This window comes from Borostomias antarcticus (assembly GCF_949987555.1).
Source record: "Borostomias antarcticus genome assembly, chromosome: 22".
NCBI lineage: Eukaryota > Metazoa > Chordata > Actinopteri > Stomiiformes > Stomiidae > Borostomias > Borostomias antarcticus.
Window position 1 is genome coordinate 6,051,546 of NC_140255.1, and position 9,904 is coordinate 6,061,449.

A 9,904-nucleotide genomic window follows, 5' to 3' on the forward strand; every position below is an offset into this window, starting at 1 on the left:
TCTTCGTCTCTCTCTGCTACTCTCTCTCCGTCTCCCTCTCCCTGCTACTCTCTCCATATCCCTCTCCCTGTTACTCTCTCTCTCCGTGTCTCTCTGCCTTCCTCCCTGGTTTTCTCTCACCACCTGTTAGTCGAGCTTCTCTCCTCAGCAGCGTTCCTTTTGTATGAGGAGTTTCTCTCTCACGTATCACCGAGGTGAGTCAGGGTTTATCTTTATTAGGTTCGCCTGTCTTTCTGTGTTTATTTACTTCTCTCTTTTATTCAATCTGATTCTATCTGATTCTATCTGATTCTATCTGTCTTGTTATTCTCTCCAACCCTGCAACCTTTTTACAGCATCTTTCCTTCTCTCTCTCTCTCTCTCCTTCTCTCTCTCTCTCTCTCCTTCTCTCTCTCTCTCTCTCTGCATTTCTCTATTTCTCTTTCTCTCTCTTCTCACTCCTGAGTGGGCTAATGTCCAGTTTATTAGAGTTTGTCGTCTAAGCTGTGACTCCACCAGGGACAGAGGTGTGTGTGTGTGTGTGTTCAGTTCCAGTGACATTAATATGCTGCTGTTTGTGTCTGACTGGTGTTGTTTGCTGTCAGTGGAGGCTCTCTAAGGGATGGGAGAGGTACTATGTAGAGTTATGCACATGGATTTTTCACATTGCCTGTATTTCTCAATGTGGTTCTCTTTTTCTTTCACACACACACACACACGCACACACACACACACACACGCACACACACACACGCACACACACACACACAACTTGATGCTTTATCTCAGCCGCTCACACACCCTGCTGTTACTGTGTTTGGTCTTTTTTCTTTTATCTCTGGCTTCAACAAAAGACCTTCACCCACCTGATACACACACACACACACACACACACACACACACACACACACACACACACACACACACACACACACACACACACACACACACACACACATTTACTCCCTTTTTCTCTCTCCCTGCTCTCTCTCTCATCTGTTTCTCTCTTACACACATACACACACACACACACACTTACTCCCTTTTTCTCTCTCCCTGCTCTCTCTCTCTCATCTATTTCTCTCTTACACACACACACACACACACACATACATACACACACACACACAATTCGATTTTGTTTGTCTGAGGTTGCCTGAAAATAACTTCCTTGCCTCTAATTGACAAGTGCTCCCTGACACACGGACAGACTGACTGGCACGCTGGCTACCTGCTTTAATGAGTACACTTCTTCCCACAATGCCGTCTCCAGGATGTTATTTAAAGGTGCAGCGAGCTGCCACTGGACTGTGTTGTATTCAGGACAGAATACAACGCATCACACACACACACACACACCCACGCACACACACACACACACACACACACACACACGAATGCATGAACGCACGCACGCGCGCGCACACACACACACACAACCTGAACCGAAACGGTAGATGAATGACAGGGAAAGATAAAGAGAGAGAGATAGAGAGAGAGAGAGAAAGGAAGAATGAAAGACAGAGTGGCTGCTGGAGAGGGGGATGATAAGACCAGAAGAATGAAAGACAGAGAGGCTGCTGGAAAGGGAGAGGAGAGGGGGATGATAAGACCAGAAGAAGAAGGTAGGAAGGTAGAAGGAAGTGGATGTGCAAAACATAAGTCTGATTCACAGCAAATGAGATGAGAAGAGAGGAGAGATGAAGAGAGGGAAGGAGAGAGGGAAGGAGAGAGCAAGAGAGTGAAGGAGAGAGAGGAAAGGAGAGAAGGAGAGAGGGAAGGAAGGAGAGAGGAAGAGAGTGAAGGAGAGAGAGGAAAGGAGAGACGGAGAGAAGGAGAGAGGGAAGGAGAGAGGAAGAGAGGAAAGGAGAGAAGGAGAGAGAAGGAGAGAGGAAGAGAGGGAAGGAGAGAAGGAGAGAGGGAAGGAGAGAAGGAGAGAGGGAAGGAGAGAGGGAAGGAGAGAGAGGGAAGGAGAGAGGAAGAGAGGGAAGGAGAGAGGGAAGGAGAGAGGAAGAGAGGGAAGGAGAGAGAGGGAAGGAGGGAAAGAGGGAAGGAGGTAAAGAGAGAGAGAGAAGGAGAGAGGAAGAGGGAAGGAGAAAGAGGAAGAGAGAGGGAAGGAGAGAAAGGAAGAGAGAGGAGAGAGCAAGAGAGGGAATGAGAGAGGGAAGGAGAGAAGGAGAGAGGGAAGGAGAGAGAGGGAAGGAGGGAAAGAGGGAAGGAGGTAAAGAGAGAGAGAGAAGGAGAGAGGAAGAGGGAAGGAGAAAGAGGAAGAGAGAGGGAAGGAGAGAAAGGAAGAGAGAGGAGAGAGCAAGAGAGGGAATGAGACAGGGAAGGAGGGAAGGAGAGAGAGGGATAGAAAGAGAGGGAAAGAGAAAAGAAGAGAGGGAAGGAGAGAGAGAAGGAAAGAGGAAGAGAGGGAAGGAGAGAGAGGGAAGGAGAGAGGGAAGGAGAGAAGGAGAGATGGAAGGAGAGAGGAAGAGAGCGAAGGAGAGAGTGAAGGAGACAGAGAATGAAAGGAGAGAGAGGGAAGGAGAGAGGAAGAGAGGGAAGGAGAGAGGAAGAGAGAGAAGGAGAGAGAGGGAAGGAGGGAGAGAGAATGAAAGGAGAGAGAGGAAGGAGAGAGGAAGAGAGGGAAGGAGAGAGAGGGAAGGAGAGAGGAAGAGAGGGAAGGAGAGAGGAAGGCAGAGAGGGAGGGGAGGGCTAATGCTGCTAGTCTTTTAGGGAGGATGTTCCTGTCTGTCAGGCCTGGCTCCTCCCCCTGGCTCCTCCCCCTGGCGCTGAGAAGCTCCTGGCTGAGTGCAGGACCTCCATGCCGGCCCCTGCCTGGTCCTCCTGGCTGAGTGCTGGACCTCCATGCCGGCCCCTGCCTGGTCCTCCTGGCTGAGTGCTGGACCTCCATGCCGGACCCTGCCTGGTCCTCATGTGCTGCTTGTATAACGCCCTGTAGGCGACTGCAGCTGGTCTGTAGCTTGATATGAACCATGAGGCCAGGCGTGTGTGTGGCTATGCGTCACTCTGAAGAGCTGCTAGCCATATCTTCACAGGGGGGATGTTGGAAGACGTCAAGAACACCACCCCGGGTCTACGGGCCTGTCTCTTCTGTACGGTCATGGCTCTGTGTGCTAGTTATATAACTAACCCTTAAGGAAGCCATAGGCCTTGTAAAAGATGCTAGCGCATACGAGATATGATTCATGTCGGTGGTAGTGCTAGTATGTGATTTGGTGGTAGTGCTAGTATGTGATTTGGTGATAGTGCTAGTATGTGATTTGGTGGTAGTGTTAGTATGTGATTTGGTGGTAGTGCTAGTATGTGATTTGGTGGTAGTGCTAGTATGTGATTTGGTGGTAGTGTTAGTATGTGATTTGGTGGTAGTGCTAGTATGTGATTTGGTGGTAGTGCTAGTATGTGATTTGGTGGTAGTGCTAGTATGTGATTTGGTGGTAGTGTTAGTATGTGATTTGGTGGTAGTGTTAGTATGTGATTTGGTGGTAGTGTTAGTATATGATTTGGTGGTAGTGTTAGTATGTGATTTGGTGGTAGTGATTTGGTGGTAGTGCTAGTATGTGATTTGGTGGTAGTGTTAGTATATGATTTGGTGGTAGTGTTAGTATATGATTTGGTGGTAGTGTTAGTATGTGATTTGGTGGTAGTGATTTGGTGGTAGTGCTAGTATCTGATGATTTGGTGGTAGTGATTTGGTGGTAGTGCTAGAATGTGATTTGGTGGTAGTGATTTGGTGGTAGTGCTAGTATGTGATTTGGTGGTAGTGCTAGAATGTGATTTGGTGGTAGTGCTAGTATGTGATTTGGTGGTAGTGCTAGTATGTGATTTGGTGGTAGTGCTAGTATGTGATTTGGTGGTAGTGCTAGTATGTGATTTGGTGGTAGTGCTAGTATGTGATTTGGTGGTAGTGCTAGTATGTGATTTGGTGGTAGTGCTAGTATGTGATTTGGTGGTAGTGTTAGTATGTGATTTGGTGGTAGTGCTAGAATGTGATTTGGTGGTAGTGCTAGAATATGATTTGGTGGTAGTGATTTGGTGGTAGTGCTATTATATGATTTGGTGGTAGTGATTTGGTGGTAGTGATTGGTGGTAGTGCTAGTATGTGATGATTTGGTGGTAGTGCTAGTATGTGATGATTTGGTGGTAGTGATTTGGTGGTAGTGATTTGGTGGTAGTGCTAGAATGTGATTTGGTGGTAGTGCTAGTATGTGATTTGGTGGTAGTGCTAGAATGTGATTTGGTGGTAGTGTTAGTATATGATTTGGTGGTAGTGCTAGTATGTGATTTGGTGGTAGTGATTTGGTGGTAGTGCTAGTATGTGATTTGGTGGTAGTGCTAGTATGTGATTTGGTGGTAGTGCTAGTATGTGATTTGGTGGTAGTGCTAGTATGTGATTTGGTGGTAGTGCTAGAATGTGATTTGGTGGTAGTGTTAGTGTTAGTATGTGATTTGGTGGTAGTGTTAGTGCTAGTATGTGATTTGGTGGTAGTGCTAGTATGTGATTTGGTGGTAGTGCTAGTATGTGATTTGGTGGTAGTGCTAGAATGTGATTTGGTGGTAGTGATTTGGTGGTAGTGCTAGTATGTGATTTGGTGGTAGTGCTAGTATATGATTTGGTGATAGTGCTAGTATGTGATTTGGTGGTAGTGCTAGTATGTGATTTGGTGATAGTGCTAGTATATGACTTAGTAGTAATGCTAGTATGTGATTTGGTGGTAGTACTAGTATATGATTTGGTGGTAGTGCTAGTATGTGATTTGGTGGTAGTGCTAGTATGTGATTTGGTGGTAGTGATTTGGTGGTAGTGCTAGTATGTGATTCGGTGGTAGTGTTAGTGTTAGTATGTGATTTGGTGTTAGTGCTAGTATGTGATTTGGTGGTAGTGCTAGTATGTGATTTGGTGGTAGTGCTAGTATGTGATTTGGTGGTAGTGCTAGTATATGATTTGGTGGTAGTGCTAGAATGTGATTTGGTGGTAGTGCTAGAATGTGATTTGGTGGTAGTGATTTGGTGGTAGTGCTAGAATGTGATTTGGTGGTAGTGCTAGTATGTGATTTGGTGGTAGTGTTAGTATGTGATTTGGTGGTAGTGTTAGTATGTGATTTGGTGGTAGTGCTAGTATAGGATTTGGTGGTAGTGCTAGTATATGACTTAGTAGTAATGCTAGTATGTGATTTGGTGGTAGTGCTAGTATGTGATTTGGTGGTAGTGCTAGTATGTGATTTGGTGTTAGTGCTAGTATGTGATTTGGTGGTAGTGCTAGTATGTGATTTGGTGGTAGTGCTAGTATGTGATTTGGTGGTAGTGCTAGTATGTGATTTGGTGGTAGTGCTAGTATGTGATTTGGTGGTAGTGCTAGTATGTGATTTGGTGGTAGTGCTAGTATGTGATTTGGTGGTAGTGCTAGTATGTCATTTGGTGGTAGTGCTAGTATGTGATTTGGTGGTAGTGCTAGTATGTGATTTGGTGGTAGTGCTAGTATGTGATTTGGTGGTAGTGCTAGTATAGGACTTGGTGGTAGTGCTAGTATATGACTTAGTAGTAATGCTAGTATGTGATTTGGTGGTAGTGCTAGTATAGGATTTGGTGGTAGTGAATGAATGACTGAATTAATGAATTTTTATTTTCGTGTAATGCCATCTATGTGGCCCATCCCATATGGGATTATATGACACACCATTTGTTATTAAACACAAAGCAAACATACCAGTATTGCCCGAATACGAATACGGTATTCGGATGAGCACAAATAGTAGCTTTTTCCCTGAATAGTAAATTCGTACGAATATTGTAAAAAATATTTGGGAGGGGGGAGAACAGTCAAATACTGTATGAGCGAGCGAATACGCGCACGTTGTCTGCTTGTTGACATGACACGACGAGGGAGAGAGAGAGAGACAGAGGCGCACGCGCTTGCAGTCTCGCACCTGCTGTCTGTCTAGATGTCTAGACAACGCCGAGAGGGAGAGAAAGTTATATAGTTATATAACTAACCCTTAAGGAAGCCATAGGCCTTGTAAAAAATGCTAGCGCATACGAGATATGCTTCATGTCGGTGGTAGTGCTAGTATGTGATTTGGTGGTAGTGTTAGTATGTGATTTGGTGGTAGTGCTAGTATGTGATTTGGTGGTAGTGCTAGTATGTGATTTGGTGGTAGTGTTAGTATGTGATTTGGTGGTAGTGCTAGTATGTGATTTGGTGGTAGTGCTAGTATGTGATTTGGTGGTAGTGCTAGTATGTGATTTGGTGGTAGTGCTAGTATGTGATTTGGTGGTAGTGTTAGTATGTGATTTGGTGGTAGTGCTAGTATGTGATTTGGTGGTAGTGTTAGTATGTGATTTGGTGGTAGTGCTAGTATGTGATTTGGTGGTAGTGCTAGTATGTGATTTGGTGGTAGTGCTAGTATGTGATTTGGTGTTAGTGCTAGTATGTGATTTGGTGGTAGTGCTAGTATGTGATTTGGTGGTAGTGCTAGTATGTGATTTGGTGTTAGTGCTAGTATGTGATTTGGTGGTAGTGATTTGGTGGTAGTGCTAGTATGTGATTTGGTGGTAGTGCTAGTATGTGATTTGGTGGTAGTGCTAGTATGTGATTTGGTGGTAGTGTTAGTATGTGATTTGGTGGTAGTGCTAGTATGTGATTTGGTGGTAGTGTTAGTATGTGATTTGGTGGTAGTGCTAGTATGTGATTTGGTGGTAGTGCTAGTATGTGATTTGGTGTTAGTGCTAGTATGTGATTTGGTGGTAGTGATTTGGTGGTAGTGCTAGTATGTGATTTGGTGGTAGTGATTTGGTGGTAGTGCGCATGTATGTATGTATGTATGTATGTATGTATGTATGTATGTATCTATGTATGTATGTATGTATGTATGTATGTATGTATGCATACATGTGTATTACTACTGTAGATATACCCAGACAGCCTGTATTATGTAGACTAATATAGTTAAGCAGACAAGCTAATCCAGCACACATTAGTGCATAGAAAATTCATCAGAATGCAGGAAATGAAGCTTTTGATTAACAAAATTTCCTGGGGGAGGAGACTCCCCGCTTCAGGTACTACCTCCACCTCATTCTGAGCCAGGAAAAACCCTGGTGTGGGTGTGTGTGTTTGTGTGCATGCGTGCATTCGTACATATTTTTAGAGGGAAGGAAGTGGATGTGTGTGTGTGTGCGTGCATGTGTGTGTCTGTGTTCAGAGGGAAGTGTGTGTATGGATGTGTGTGTCTGTGTTCAGAGGGAAGTGTGTGTATGGATGTGTGTGTCTGTGTTTAGAAGGAAGTGTGTGTATGGATGTGTGTGTGTGTGTGTGTGTGTGTCTGTGTTTAGAGGGAAGTGTGTGTATGGATGTGTGTGTCTGTGTTTAGAAGGAAGTGTGTGTATGGATCTGTATGTGTGTGTGTGTGTCTGTGTTTAGAGGGAAGTGTGTGTATGGATGTGTGTGTGTGTTCAGAGGGAAGTGTGTGTATGGATGTGTGTGTGTGTGTCTGTGTTTAGAAGGAAGTGTGTGTATGGATGTGTGTGTGTGTGTGTGTCTGTGTTTAGAAGGAAGTGTGTGTATGGATGTGTGTGTGTGTCTGTGTTTAGAAGGAAGTGTGTGTATGGATGTGTGTGTGTGTGTGTCTGTGTTTAGAAGGAAGTGTGTGTATGGATGTGTGTGTATGTGTGGATGTAGCTCATTTCCCAACAGACATGATCATGTTACAGGATCTCAATCTGATTCACGATAGCAAATTGGTGTTTGTGATGAAGGCCATCGAGATCATCGCCGTAATCAGCAGCAGTCTCATTCACTTGCATAATAGCAGATCACTTGCATAATAACAGGCGCTTTATCAAGGCCTGAAGAGTCTCTCCAGACCCTTGTTCGGTCCTTGAAGGAGCGGTTCCTGTGTCTCGTACAGCCTTGTAGTGGTGGTGTATCTGATGATGAAGATGAGCGTGAGGAGGACGTGTCACTGTGACTGTCCGTGGCGACGCCACAGAGGGAAAAATTACTGCCGCTCGTCCTCAGGGCCGGTGTTTCTGGAATTGACTCCTCCCATTTTTCTACGCTACTTAATTGACTCCTACGCTATGCTACTTAATTGAGTGCTGAAAATGTCTGACCGTTCACTCTCAGAGAGATGTTCATTCCGGCTCTGAGCCATGAGGGGCATTGTTGACGGAGAGGAGGGGCCAACAAAATGGCCGCCTGGTTGGCGGAGAGAACCAAGATGGCCGACCAATCTTCTTCTTTGTTTGGGTCAAGTTGTTTCTCCTCTCCCCCCAGGCTTGGGGCCGACGTGGTCTGTGGTTTGTTCCTCGGCGCCACACTCCCACGCCGCATGGGATGCCAAGCCTGAACAGAAATGTCAGACGCTGGAGATGATTAAGCCTGGAGTGTTCCATCGATGTGCACTCGGAGCTCACGTTTGGCTTCCTTGTTGTTAAGGTGGAAGGCCGCCGACACCATCTTTGCCTTGCTGAGCTTCAATCTTCATTTCTGGAGGTATGCCGCTAGTGTCTGTGTGTCCTGGCTCAAGGTCTCTTCCACGGCCTGCCAGTCTCCAGCGGAGTACACCAGCGCAAGGTCGTCTGCGTAGGCATACTTCCTGGTGACTGTGATCAGCAGGACGTAGGTGTAGATGTTATAAAGGAGGGGGGCCAGGGCAGATCCCTGGGGGACGCCGTTCTTAAGGCGTCGCAACCTGCTTCGCTGTCCGCTACCAGTGGTGAGGGTGAAGCTGCGGTTTTGGACAAGCTCCATGATTATGCTGACCATATGCCAGTCCGGCAGCTGGCGGAGCAGCTTGCAGGTGAGGCTGCGGTGCCATATGGTGTCGTAGGCAGCCGTCAGGTCTATAAAGACGGCTCCAGCGTTTAACCAAAAAGCTGTCCTCGATGTGATCTATGGTCGATCTCCGACGTCGGAACCCGGCCTGTTCCTGTGGAAGCAGCGGGTCAATGATTGGTTCGACGCGGGCGTAGATGAGGCGCTCGAGGATCTTGAAGGGGATACATAACAGAGAGATGGGGCGGTAACTCTTGGGCTACCCTTCAGGTTTGTTCGGCTTAGAGATTGCAACAACTAGGGCTCTGGGGATCTTGAGTTGACGCAAGCAGGAAGAGAGAAACGCTCTTAACCAGGACTTCAAGGCAGGTGCGGCATGGAATATAAGCTCCGGGCAGATATAATCAGGCCCCAGAGCTTTCCCTGGCTTTACATGCTGGAGGGCAGCAGCAAACTCCTCCGGTGTGAATTCCCTGGAGATGTTACCGCCGCTAGGAGTTGTGACCTTCCAGAGGTCAGACACTTCTTTTGCCATGAGACATGATGATTCGTGGTCTTTACTGGTTGTATGTCCCACTTTTCACAAATTGCGATGTGATTTTGTTTGCAGAGATGGGGCAGTGACCGGGGGAGTGTCTGGACCTACCAGTGAGGTTGTTAAGGATGCTGTGAGAAGTCGATGGAGTTAATGGCCTCCTTGTCTCCTTCGGCTGAGTCTAGACAGCAGGGCTGAGGCAAGTCTGTCTGACTCAGCTCCTGGGGGGGCCCGGAGGAAGGCACAGTAGAGACTCACATTCCACATCCCAGCACGGTTTGTAGCTGTTGCGACGTCTGTGTGGGATGGATTTTTTTGCCGCTTTCACCAGTATGCTGCAGTTCACATATTTATTTGTCTTTGGCATGTGAGTTCCCAGTACGCATTGTCCACGTTGTTGGTGTTAGGTGGTGGGAAGCACCTTGTGGATCTATGGGTAAGGAGGCGGTAGCATTTCCAGTTGGCCTTTTGGAAATTCCATCACTTCACCGGCTCACTCAGGACGAGGTCCACCAGTTTAGGCATGGTTATCAGCGATGGTCGGTGTTGGGACCGCAGGAACTTTCCTAGCACGCGTCTCAGGGAGCTGGTTATCAACGCTGACGCTT